The sequence below is a fragment of the Anomalospiza imberbis genome, chromosome 8 (assembly GCF_031753505.1).
Source record: "Anomalospiza imberbis isolate Cuckoo-Finch-1a 21T00152 chromosome 8, ASM3175350v1, whole genome shotgun sequence".
NCBI classification, from domain to species: domain Eukaryota; kingdom Metazoa; phylum Chordata; class Aves; order Passeriformes; family Viduidae; genus Anomalospiza; species Anomalospiza imberbis.
In genome coordinates this window covers 35,251,855-35,264,842 of record NC_089688.1, presented here as the reverse complement: position 1 = coordinate 35,264,842, position 12,988 = coordinate 35,251,855, and the positions used below count along the sequence as shown (strand labels likewise).

General features: G+C 53.7%; 1 long non-coding RNA gene across 2 annotated transcripts; it reads right to left on the bottom strand.

Annotated features, from left to right (window-relative positions):
- Positions 1–1,027: 1,027 nt before the first annotated feature.
- On the bottom strand, positions 1,028–12,969 carry LOC137478468 (uncharacterized). 2 transcript variants are annotated; one of them, XR_011001592.1, is made up of 3 exons: positions 12,196–12,969; positions 11,753–12,002; positions 1,028–2,678 (listed from the first exon to the last, which is right to left on the bottom strand). It is a non-coding gene; the product is annotated as an uncharacterized lncRNA (long non-coding RNA). The 2 variants fall into 2 exon arrangements; XR_011001593.1 differs by having other exon boundaries at positions 11,753–11,971.
- Positions 12,970–12,988: the final 19 nt, after the last annotated feature.

Sequence of the window (12,988 nt, the reverse complement as noted above, 5' to 3'; positions counted from 1 at the left end):
GGGACGGGATGGGACGGGATGGAACGGGATGGGACGGGACGGGACGGGATGGGACGGGATGGAACAGGACGGCACGGGACGGGATGGAACAGGATGGAACGGGACGGGATGGGACGGGATGGAACGGGATGGAACAGGACGGCACGGGACGGGATGGAACGGGACGGGATGGGATGGAACGGGATGGAACGGGATGGGATGGAACGGGATGGAACGGGACGGCACGGGACGGGACCGTACGGGATGGGACGAGGCGGGGCAGGACGGCAGGAGGACAGCCGGACGGGTCCCCGCTCGCCCTCCCGGCGCGGGCTCGGCCAGGCCGGCTCGCCGAGGCGCCCCCGGCCCCTGTCCCGGCGCAGTCCCGTTACCTGCCGGCAGCCGTCGGGCAGCGCAGCCGGAGCTCTCGGGGGCAGCGCGGCCGCGGCGGGGCCGGGGTCGGGGCCGGGGTCGGGGCCGGGGTCGGGGCCGGGGTCAGGGCTGGGGCCGGGGTCAGGGCTCGGTCCCGGCTGGGTGTCGCGGCGGTGCCCCCCGACGGGTGTTGCTGTCCCGGAGGCAGCGAGCGAGGAGAAGTTCAGCGTCTTGTTGTCGAAGGCATCCTCCACGCTGCAGAACATCCCGCCGCGCTTCTGCCGCGGCCGAGGGCTGCCCGCACCCAGCCCCGCAAAGCAGGCGGGCAGAGCCTCCTCCTGCCGCCCCGACATGGGCCCGCAGCCCTGCGCTCCCCCGCTGCCGCTGCGCTCCCGCAGCCGCTCGCCCTGGGGAGGAGAGCCCAGCGCCGCGTTAAGAGCCGCACAAGGACCCCCGCCCCTCCCGGTGCCCATCCAGCCGTGCCCGTCCCCACGTACGACCGGGAGGTGACATCTCCCAGCGTCTGTGATGGCAGAGACAGCGCGGGGTTGGCTGCCGCGGGGATCGGGTGAACGCCCCCCCTCTCGAGCCCTGCCGGGCATCTCCCGGTCCCCCAGGATGGCCGGTGTCACAGCCCAGCTTCCCCATCCCCTCAACCCCAAACCAGTTCATCTAATTTGAAGGTTTAAAACAGATCTTTTTAATTAAAAGTTGACAATAATGTATGTATTTTACAAAGGAATAGAAAGTCTCTCGATATATATCATAGGAATCACAATACAAAAATATCTGTAAAATTCTCTAGTCGATCGCTCCAGCCCCTGTTTTCGGGCTGGTGGTTGCTGTTGCAGCACTGAACCCAACGCTCTGTATTTTGGATATGATTCTGGAGTAGGATTAGAGGACACGGGTCACGGCACGCCAGCCAGCGGACCAAAAGCCTCCATTTTCTCTGTGACTTTTGCATAAGTTTACAATAGTCCCTTTTTATAAACTGTACAGCACATCATACAGGGTTTAATACACATATTCACACCACGATTTCCTGAGTCGAAGCTAAAGCTCTCCCTGTGCACGCTGCCGGCGAGGGCCGAGGGGCACAGAGCTGTGAAGGAGCCGGCGTCGGTCCAGGGGCATTTTCAACTCCTGGTCAGGAATTCTGTCCACAAGCCATGTAAGGCACTCAAGGAATCACTGAAGGCTACAGAAATAGAGCGGAATACTGGAAGTAACAGCCACATCCTCCAGCAGCTGGAACAAAAGTCCACGCCTGACGCACGCACGGCGGCGGCTTTGGGGCGAGGGGAGGCCCGTGGCACCCCCTGCTCCGGCTGCTGCCCTGGCCGGGGCACGGCCCCACCGCGGTCCCGGGGCTTGGAGCGGTGTTTGTCAGAGCTGCACAGGGGCCAGAGTGAGGAGGGAGCAGCCGAGACCCGACACGGCTCAGCCCTGCTCCGGGCCAAGAACAAACTCCTCACAGAGCCCGGCCCCGGGCTACCAACAAACTCCTCACACAGAGCCCAGCCCGGCCCCGGGCCACCACAAACTCCTCACAGAGCCCGGTGGGACGCGGGCAGCAAGCGGAACCAGCGGGATCCCTTCCCAGAGAGGGAGGGAGCACATGGGTGGCAATCTTCTGTCTGTGCATTTAAACAGAGGACACAGTTCTGAAAACATTCTTTGAGCCATTTTTTTCTTTCCTATGTACAAAACTTCATACATATTTATAGTGACATATAGATAAGCACAATCCCTTATTTACACACAGACCTGTCCTGTACAATTGGCTTTGTACTTAAAACCCCCAGGATCAAGGACGCTAATCAGAAAACAGAACCGGTGTTTGAGACACACGAACACACCAGGCAAGAGCACGTCCTGAATGAAGAGCCATGAGAAGGACTCAAGCCACTTCCTAACATGCTCTTTGTCACCTCAACCACCACCTGCAGGGCTTCCAGGGAATACAGACATGAAGTATTTCAGTAGTACTCAAAATGAACCTGTTTCAGGCGTGAAATGCAGAAGCAAAAATGCAGCTCATCCCAGAATCCCAGCACTGGTATTGGTAGAATCGGAGCTTGTTAAATCAATTCCATGACAGAATCACAGGCTGATATCAAAATCCACAACCTTGGCCTTAAAACATCGCATCCCTTTGGTTCAAATACCGCACTTCTCTGGCCAGCTCCCTTCCTTCTCTTTCTGTAGCTGAGCTCCCTGTGCTGGGTTAAAACGTGGTCGATGTACAAGTGCAGGAAGAGGTTGAAGAATTTCAGCATCAAGGGTTTTCTCCATAGCTTTATAAACTCCAGTGGCGCAGGTACCTACAGGATAAAATAAACACAAGGTTTAACTACAGCTGTAGCCCTCTCCTCCACGTGGGATTTTTAATCCCAAAATCTACAACATTTCCATTCCATAGGTTGTGCTGGGTTGTGTTAAGCTGCTCTCAGTTAAGTCTAAGTTGGAGTAGGCTTAGCCAGTTACTGTTTTTTTCCCTGAAAAAAAAGAGATAGTTTATTAAATGTTTAATGTATTGTTTTCTCCAGGCTCTGCCACACATAAAATCATTCATTTTCCTTAAGCAATACTCCCCTAACAGTTTTGGGTAACACTCAGAATATGGTGATGATCGTGATGAATGATGAATTTAAAATTTGCCTCATCTGACAAACTCTGAGAGGACCAGTTAATAACCACGGAGCCAAATTCCACCTCCCCAGGGGAGGAGAAGTGACATGAAGGACGTGGTGCCTGTAGGTGGGAGGGGGCTGCTGCAGCTGCCCTGACCCTTCCCGTGCCCCCTCCTTGGCGCTGTGTCCCTGTTCCCATTTCACACCCAGGCATGAGAGCAGCGCCAGCTGGACGGGGAATACCTGGGAAACACACTTGGGAAGCAGAACAGCCCAGCCAATGGCTCGAAAGGAGAGAATCCCTGTTCCCTGTCCCTTCTCCATCCCCTGTTCCCTGTCCCTACTCCATCCCCTGTTCCCTGTCCCTACTCCATCCCCTGTTCCCTGTCCCTACTCCATCCCCTGTTCCCTGTCTCTTCTCCATCCCCTGTTCCCTGTCCCTACTCCATCCCCTGTTCCCTGTCTCTTCTCCACCCCCTGTTCCCTGTCCCTACTCCATCCCCTGTTCCCTGTCTCTTCTCCATCCCCTGTTCCCTGTCCCTACTCCATCCCCTGTTCCCTGTCTCTTCTCCATCCCCTGTTCCCTGTCCCTACTCCATCCCCTGTTCCCTGTCTCTTCTCCATCCCCTGTTCCCTGTCCCTACTCCATCCCCTGTTCCCTGTCCCTTCTCCATCCCCTGTTCCCTGTCCCTACTCCATCCCCTGTTCCCTGTCTCTTCTCCATCCCCTGTTCCCTGTCCTTTCTCCATCCCCTGTTCCCTGTCTCTTCTCCATCCCCTGTTCCCTGTCCCTACTCCATCCCCTGTTCCCTGTCCCTACTCCATCCCCTGTTCCCTGTCTCTTCTCCATCCCCTGTTCCCTGTCTCTTCTCCATCCCCTGTTCCCTGTCCCTACTCCATCCCCTGTTCCCTGTCCCTACTCCATCCCCTGTTCCCTGTCCCTACTCCATCCCCTGTTCCCTGTCTCTTCTCCATCCCCTGTTCCCTGTCTCTTCTCCATCCCCTGTTCCCTGTCTCTTCTCCATCCCCTGTTCCCTGTCCCTTCTCCATCCCCTGTTCCCTGTCCCTACTCCATCCCCTGTTCCCTGTCCCTACTCCATCCCCTGTTCCCTGTCCCTACTCCATGCCCTGTTCCCTGTCCCTACTCCATCCCCTGTTCCCTGTCTCTTCTCCATCCCCTGTTCCCTGTCCCTACTCCATCCCCTGTTCCCTGTCTCTTCTCCATCCCCTGTTCCCTGTCTCTTCTCCATCCCCTGTTCCCTGTCTCTTCTCCATCCCCTGTTCCCTGTCCCTACTCCATCCCCTGTTCCCTGTCCCTACTCCATCCCCTGTTCCCTGTCCCTTCTCCATCCCCTGTTCCCTGTCTCTTCTCCATCCCCTGTTCCCTGTCCCTACTCCATCCCCTGTTCCCTGTCTCTTCTCCATCCCCTGTTCCCTGTCCCTACTCCATCCCCTGTTCCCTGTCTCTTCTCCATCCCCTGTTCCCTGTCCCTACTCCATCCCCTGTTCCCTGTCCCTTCTCCATCAGCTGTTCCCTGTCCCTACTCCATGCCCTGTTCCCTGTCCCTACTCCATCCCCTGTTCCCTGTCTCTTCTCCATGCCCTGTTCCCTGTCTCTTCTTCCCAGGCCCCAGCAGCAGCTGAATCCCCTCCCTGGCGCAGCCACTGTGCGGCGAAAGGGTTAACCCTTCCCATCCCGCCCGGCCGGCAGGGCAGAGAATCCCGGGCTGCCTCGGGCTCCTCTCGTTCCGAGCCCCCGCCGTGGGCAGGGACACCTCCCACCAGACCAGGTCCTGCCGGTCCGGTGGCTCCTCCGTCCCCCTCGCAGGTGACAACAGCACCCCGCGAATTTCAGAAGCAATTCCTGCAAAGAGAGCGAGAAGCCGATGACAGGAGAGGAAGCGAGAGCGGCTAGCGGGGTGCTCCAGATCCGCTTCGCTCCGCTCCCCGCCTGGCAGCGCCCGGGGCCGGCGCAGCGCGTTCGGAGCCGCAGCGCTCCGGAGCCCGCGGCGCTGCCCCGCAGCGCTGCCCGGGGTTCCCGCGGCTGCGGCCCCGCAAAGACACAGTTACCCCTCCCTCACCCCTCTGCCTCCCGCCGGAGACAGCCAATTGTTCCAGAGAGCTGTAAAACTGGGACAACGGCATTTGAAAATGGTAACGGCTGGAGTGCTGATATTTGTGCGTCTGAGCATTCGTGGCTTGTGGCAAACAGCAGCTTTGCGGAAGGGAACAATGCAGAAATGCAATTTCTCCAAATTACGGATCAAATTTCATGTGAAGAAGGAATCACAAAACCCCAGAATGGTTTGGGTGGGAAGCTTTGACCCCAAATCCCACCCAGTGCCACCCCTGCCATGGCAGGGACACCTCCCCCTGTCCCAGGTGCTCCAGCCCCAGTGTCCAGCCTGGCCTTGGGCACTGCCAGGGATCCAAGGGCAGCCACAGCTGCTCTGGGCACCTGTGCCAGGGCCTGCCCACCCTGCCAAGGAAGAGTTTATCCCATGTATCTAAGCTACATTTCCCCTGATTTAGTTTGAACCCATTACTCCTTGTCCTGTCATGAAAGTTCCTGAAGAAGAATGATCACCTTCATCAGCACAGCCTCTTACCAAGGCTACAATGAAGGAGATATATACTTACACATTCATCTTTATCTATGTATATATATTTACATGCTTATTTACACGTATATATGTTTGTTTATATATATCACAAGGGGCCATATGGCTGAGGGAGGCACCTGACAGCATCCTGGGCTGCTGGGAAAAGCTGGGCTATGTCTGGGGAGTAAGGAAAGGCACCAGAACCACCAGGCAGCACTTGGACTGGCCAAGGCAATGCCTCACTGAGCCCCTTAAGCAGGGTTACCAGGCAGGTGAAGCGATGCTGGAGGTGTCCCTAAGGCAGCTCAGCCCTCTCTCCCAAAGAAGAGTGTGCCTGGATGAGCCTGAAGCTCTTCATCACCCGCTAAACCCAAATTCAGCCTGGGACACACCTTGGGACCCCGCTGCTGCCTGCGAGGTGTCAGTGGGACAGTGAATCATGGATCCCTCTGGACATTTATGGCATATCCAGCCCCTCCTGTGCACAGATATCTGAATACAAATGCAATAACCCACTGGGACATACTGCAGGGCAGGGAGGGAGGCCCAGAGAACAGGAAGATGAGAAATCATGAGCAGAATAAAATACAGAGGGGAGTTATTGAACCATCTGAAAGTGGTGGCCATTTAGTTCCAATAGGCTCCACAGAAAGGTGAACATTTGATGTCAGGGAAGAGGATGGGACAGGTCCCTGGGGGAGAAGAGGAAGCTCTTTTTTCTTTCCCCCTTTTTCCTGGTGAGAAAGAGGAAACTGCTGGCTGCAGTGAAGCAGCCAGAGATCAGGGTAATAACAGTTAATGGATTACACAAATGGACTTACACAAATCTCAGCTGCCCCCCCAGCTTTGACAAAGGGCACCTTCTTTTTTAAGATGCTATTTTTTAACACCTGCCTTTGTGAGTGGGGTGAGGGGGTGAACACACTCAAGCAATTCACTACAGAGTCTCTGCAAAAATTCAGATTCTTGATTGCATTTCAGGCCACAGTCCCATGGCTTTTGTGGCAGGAGGATGGGCTACTAGCCCTGAGGATCTCAGCAATCAGCAGCCCCTCACTGTCCACTTAATTTCTTACTTAATTTCTCATTTTCAATTTAATAATTGAGAGCACTATTTCACAGGACATCCTAGTGAACATGTCCATGGTGTATTGTGTTCCTGTCTATACTGACTTGGAAAATTCTGGGGTTTTCCAGTCCAATTTACCAATGGAAGGAGCGTTCCCGACCGTACCCATTTATGCTGACAAACGCTGTGAGCTACGCTGAGCAGAGGAGCTACCCACGAGCACAAAAGCATTTCACCTCATCAGTATTCACAGACTCGAGTCTGAAATGCTGTTCCCGGGCCCCCTGCAGCTTTCCAGCAGCGCCAGGAGCCCGAGGGGAGGCTGGGGCTGGGCTGGGGATGCCGGGCATTGCCGGAGCCGGTGCCCGTCAGTGCCAGCCCTGCTCGGCCAGGTCGGGACTGCCAGGGACAACCAGCACGGCTGATTTTAACCATTCCTGCTCACCTTCCAGCACGGTCTCATGCCATGGGCGACCCAAGGCGGGGCAGGGCTGTGCTCTGGCACTGGCATCACCTCCCGTGCTGGAAGTGGAGCCCAGCGGCTCTGGCCCCACAGTCAGGCTCTGCCCATCCTCCCCCCACGGGCACGGGGGGATTCTGACACAGACCTGCTGCAAACTGTGTCTGCTACAGCAGAAAACAGGGCTGCTCCCTCGAGGCCTAATAGCAGGGGTTTAAAAAGCTGTTTCCTTCCATGACAAATAATTTACCTGTGATAAAATCTTGGTACTACTCATTTTACAGACACACACACACACACACACACATATATATATTTATAAAAATGTGTGCAGAGAAACTCAGCATTTTCGTTCCACATTGGATTTTCAGTTCAGCAGGGACAGCTCAGTGGCATCATTTCGGCAGGGACAGCTCAGGGACAGCCCAGCAGGGACAGCTCAGGGACAGCTAAGGGACAGGTCAGGGACAGGTCAGCAGGATCAGCTCAGGGACAGCTCAGGGACAGTTCAGGGACCGTTCAGCAGGATCAGCTCAGGGACAGGTCAGCAGGGACAGGTCAGGGACCGTTCAGCAGGATCAGCTCAGGGACAGGTCAGCAGGGACAGGTGAGGGACAGTTCAGGGACCATTCAGCAGGATCGGGTCAGGGATAGGTCAGCAGGGACAGGTCAGGGACCGTTCAGCAGGATCAGCTCAGGGACAGGTCAGCAGGATCAGCTCAGAGACAGCTCAGGGACAGTTCAGGGACAGTTCAGCAGGATCGGGTCAGGGATAGGTCAGCAGGGACAGCTCAGGGACAGCTCAGGGACAGTTCAGGGACCATTCAGCAGGATCAGGTCAGGGACAGGTCAGCAGGATCAGCTCAGCAGACAGGTGGAGCTGATGCAGGAAATGCAGGCTGACACCTCAGCCTCCCCTGCACCTGCTCGGGAAAGGCACCGGGTGACATCGGGGGGACCCAGCCCTGATGGCACCCCGCAGGACCTCGGGGCTCTGGGTGACAGAGCCGCTCCATCCTGCTGGCACATGCTGCCCGTGCCTGCACCACCGCCCCGCTGCGGCTTTGGGCTTCAGAGCCCTCCCGGAGCCGGCGCTCCATGAATTCACAGCCCTCGGGACCCTCCCCGTATTTCAGAAAGCGAGAAACGTGGCTTTAAGTGACGACGTGAGTATTTCACAATCCCCTTCCAGCACCCTCTCGGCGCTGCCAGCGCCGGCCCTGTGTGACAGCGGTGACAATCCTGACAGTGCACTGGGCCATTTGCCGTGTGCCGGGGCCGTGCACAGCATCCTTGTTTATAACGAGGAGCAAAGGGCCCCCGGGGCAATTCTCTGCAGAAAAAGCCATCGACAGAACAGCAGCTCCTCGTCTGCCTCTGCCGATCTGCATGAGGCCACTACAGCCTTAGTGACTTGGACACGTTCTCCTTGCCCGGGGAGGTTTCTCTGGGATTTCTGCTGCCCTGGAAGTGCAGACATGTCACTGGGCACCCCAACGCCTCCACGACAGGGCTATTTACACAAACATCATTTACAAACAGAATGCATTCTTTTAAAAAAGCTAACTTTATGCTAGATTTTCCAGCTGAATAATTCTTCAGGCTAACGCTGAGTTTGATAAACTACAAAAATACGTGTCCTTATTATATGCAAGAGCTCATCAAGACCCAAATTAAGGGGGAGAACCCTTCAGCTGTGATGAGAATTGAAGATGCTCTGCCCAGGAGTGCTTTGGGGAATGAAAGGTGAAATGAATAATTATCTTTAAAACCAGCTTGGTGAAGCAGGCTTTTACCCTGCCAGTCTGTACAGTGAGGAGGTTTTTTTCTGAGAGCAAGCTAAGGATGGAAGATGCTGGGGTTTTGAGGGGGAAGCACACAGGACACCAAATTGCTGCTGCTGCACAAATTCACTCTCCAAAAAAGCTCTTCTCTACTTCCCACAGAAAGAGGAACACCCATGTAAATGATCCAAGGCAAGGCTGGATGGGGCTTGGAGCAAGCTGGGAGAGTGGGAGGTGTCCTTGCCCATCCAGGATGACCTTGCAAGTCCCTCCCAACCCAAACCGTTCTGGGATTCTGAGCTGTGTGTGATCCCCTACAGCCACACAGGAGTGGGAGATTTTAGTTGTGGAGAGGATAAATGAAAGGCTGGTCCCACGTCCTGCCCTCAGAATGTGCCCAGGAAGCACAACCAAAAGTTCCTGCTGTAATAAAGCAGATGTTTTGCTTAGAAGGAAAATCCCAGCTGGTCTGTGCCAAAGTGTTTTGCCATGGGATTTGGCAGAACCACGGAGGAGCAGCCTCTGCACAGCAGGGATGTCTGGGATGAGCAGTGGGATGAGGAGCTCCCAGCCATGCCCAGACCTGGCTGGATCCTCCTTCAGCACCAGCCACACTCTCCTGCCCCAGGGCCTCCATCTCCTCCGCCTCAGCCACAAATTCAGACTGACATTGTCATTTCCGTGCATTTCAGTCTGCAGCAGCCCCTGAGACAGCAGAGCAGCAACGCCGTGCAAGGAGACACCCCCTGCTTTTATACAAATTGACAGTTATTAACCCACTGGAAATCTCTTCCTCATTGCTGAGCCCAGTCCTGCCCTCCACGAGAGAGACAAACCTGCAAGATTTACAGCACAAAAAGGAATAAAAGCTTTTGAGCCAATGCCTCCGTGCCTTCCCAGGAACGCCTTTGCTCAGTGGGAGTTTCCTTGGCAGCCTGAATTTCCCCACACTTCACTTCAGACAAGGATGTCGGGGTCACCCTGCACAGCAGACTCGCCAATTGGCATTCTGGGGCTGGAGCTCGTTAGTGCCCCTGTGAAGGAAGTCATTTCCAGAGGGCCTGAGCACACACACAGGGCTGCCAGTTCCAGCTCCAGCAGCTCCTCACTCCCCTGCTGATCCCTTCTGAAAGGAAGGAAAAGACCCCCAAACCCTGAAACCCCTGCTCTGCTGACAGCGGGACTACACCAGGAACACAGAACAAATTGCCGGCTGCTCAACTGATCAGTGTGCAAGGTCATTTAAAGAAAAGGAACTATCTACAAAACAGAGAGGCTCACGGGGACAGGTCCTGCTCTGGTGGTGAAGGAGGTTCCCCTGGAGGAAATGTCCCTATCTGTGGTTAAATAAAACCATCAAGTTCTGAGCTCCTGAAACTGGTATTTCTAATTGCTGCCTACAGTAGGAAATAGGTTATGTATTCTTAATTAAAAATATTAAGGGCCACTTCTAAAGAGAATTTATATTGTTGTGAGAAATGCAAGGGTTAGAGGAGGATCTGAAAATAGGTGGGTCCACCATGAACCTAAAGCTGGCTTGCTGCTGGTGACCATGGCTGGCATTTTGGGGGAGAGGCATCTCCCCATGACCCCAGGGCATGTTCAGCTCCACAGACAGCAGTTAAACACAGCAAGCAGCTTTTAGAACCATGAATAGAGACTGGCTTGGGTAGGAAGGGACGGCAGAGATCACGTAGCTCCAGCCCTCTGCCATGGTGCTTTCCCCATCCTTCTGTCACTGGGAAATTGAAAACAATAATTCAATATGACTTGTTCCAGCACGTTCCACACGTTGTTTCCTTTGAATGAACAAATATCAAATGGAGCTGGAATAAATGCCGGGAGTTTTAATTAAATTAAGATAACTGGGGCAAAAAATATGGACACTTGAGCCTCTTCTATAAATGCAAGAGTTAATATTAAATAAAAATTTCTCTTAGGTAACTGACAACTTATTGATTTGGACACAGGCAAGTGCTACCCACCCCTGTGAGCCTCCAGTCTCCAAAGTCAAAGAGACACTAAAAAATAACTCCAACACCACCCTAGACCTGCTTGAGACAATCAGATGGGCTGTAAAGCAGAATTCTGCTCCTGCAGGACACACAGCTCCCAGTTCCCTCTGGCTGCAGCACCCTGCACTGGGGTGCCCCTTGATGGGGTCTCTGCTGTGGGGCACCCCCGTGCCCACCACCCCTACCTGGGCACTGCCCACTTTGACCCACAGGAGAGCTTCATCTCACAGCAGAATTACAGTTTGATGCCTAATTAATACATTAATTAATTAATTCCTAATTAATACACAAATTTGGCACATAAATTACACTTCTATAAAACCTGTGCAACTGCAGCTTTCTCTGCTGCTCTCCCCATCATGTTTATCTGCCAAGTAACGCCTTATCAGCACAAATTTGAAAAAAAATGAGGGAAATCGTGAATTAAAATACTTATCCACTTACTATTTGTCTTTTCTATGCAAAATGAAAAATATTTTCATTTCCTGCATTTAAAACATGTCTTTTTAAAAGCAGCATGACTGCTTGCTGTCCATACAAATCTGGCAGTGCATTTAATTACTTCTCAATAACTTTGTGTTAAGAGTGACCACTGATCTAAAACATAAACCCAGCATTTGTTATTATATCACACTGAAATTTAACCCCTAAACTATTACCAATAATTAAATAATATTTACATAAAGACTCTGGTCATTTCAATACCAAATTCAGTATTTCCTTTGTTATCACCTGGAGTATTTTAACCCAAATGAGAGAGACCAGCAGGGGAGGGAGTTCCAGAGTCCCCAGAATCCCAGGATAAAGGGGTTTCCACCTGGTCAGCCCATCTTACCTGCCCAGAGCTCTGATCCCTTCCTGCCCGTGCTCCCAGGGAATGGGCACCATGGGACCCTGGCTGCCGGCAGGACCTCGCTCCTGGCCTTGGTCCTCATCCCTGGCCTTGGTCCTGGCTTTCTTCCTCATCCCTGGCCTTGGTCCTGGCTTTCTTCCTCATCCCTGGCCTTGGTCCTGGCTTTCTTCCTCATCCCTGGCCTTGGTCCTGGCTTTGTTCCTCATGCCTGGCCTTGGTCCTGGCTTTTTTCCTCATTCCTGGCCTCGCTCCTGGCCTTGGTCCTCATTCCTGACCTTGGTCCTGGCTTTGTTCTTTATCCCTGGTCTTGTTCCTCAGTCCTGGCTTTGTTCCTTATCTCTGGCCTTGGTCCAGGCTTTGTTCTTCATCCCTGGCCTTGGTCCTCATTCCTGGCCTTAGTCCTGGCTTTCTTCCTCATTCCTGACCTTGGTCCTGGCTTTGTTCCTCATTCCTGGCCTTGGTCCTGGCTTTGTTCCTCATCCCTGGCCTTGGTCCTGGCCTTCTTCCTCATTCCTGGCCTTGCCTCTCAGCCCTGTGCTTGGCTGTGGATCCAATGTGGTCAGTCACACTCTGGAATTTCTTCTGGATTTTCCCCTCTTCCCCTGTTTTCCTAGAGGATTCTTTTCCCCTCCTGGCTCCCGTGCCAGCCTCCCGGGCTCGGGCTCTGTGGGACTTGTGCTCCCTTTCCCCGAGGTGAGGGCACCTTCCAGGTGACACCTTCTGTTCCCTCCTGCTGCCTCTCCCAGCCCAGTGCACGTGGATCAGGGATAATCTGGTTTACTTCACTCTTTTCCAGGCTGAACTTTTTGCTGGGACAGTGTTAAGCCTTTTGTCATTGTTCAGGGACGGCCAATTATAAATTATTGCATATTTTTTCTCATCATGGTTTACTGACAATTCAAAAAAAAAATTACAGCTTGATTTCCTGAATGTAGCTTTATGTTTTTTCCTAAAACTGGGCTTGTGGGATATTCAGCAAAGCACGGGACATACCCTGTGCAACGAAGAAATACCTCGGAACAAACCACTTCATTTTCACTCACGTGCATCTTTTCACGAGCTACTCCTCTGGAACGCTTCCTAAAATCTTCTTTCGAGACAGATTTTTGAAGAACTGTGGAACAAGCATGACCGTGTGGCATACAAACAGGACACGGGCACTTCTGCACAGAAGCAATTTGCCACCTGCTCGGCAGGGAACCGGATCAATTCAGGGTA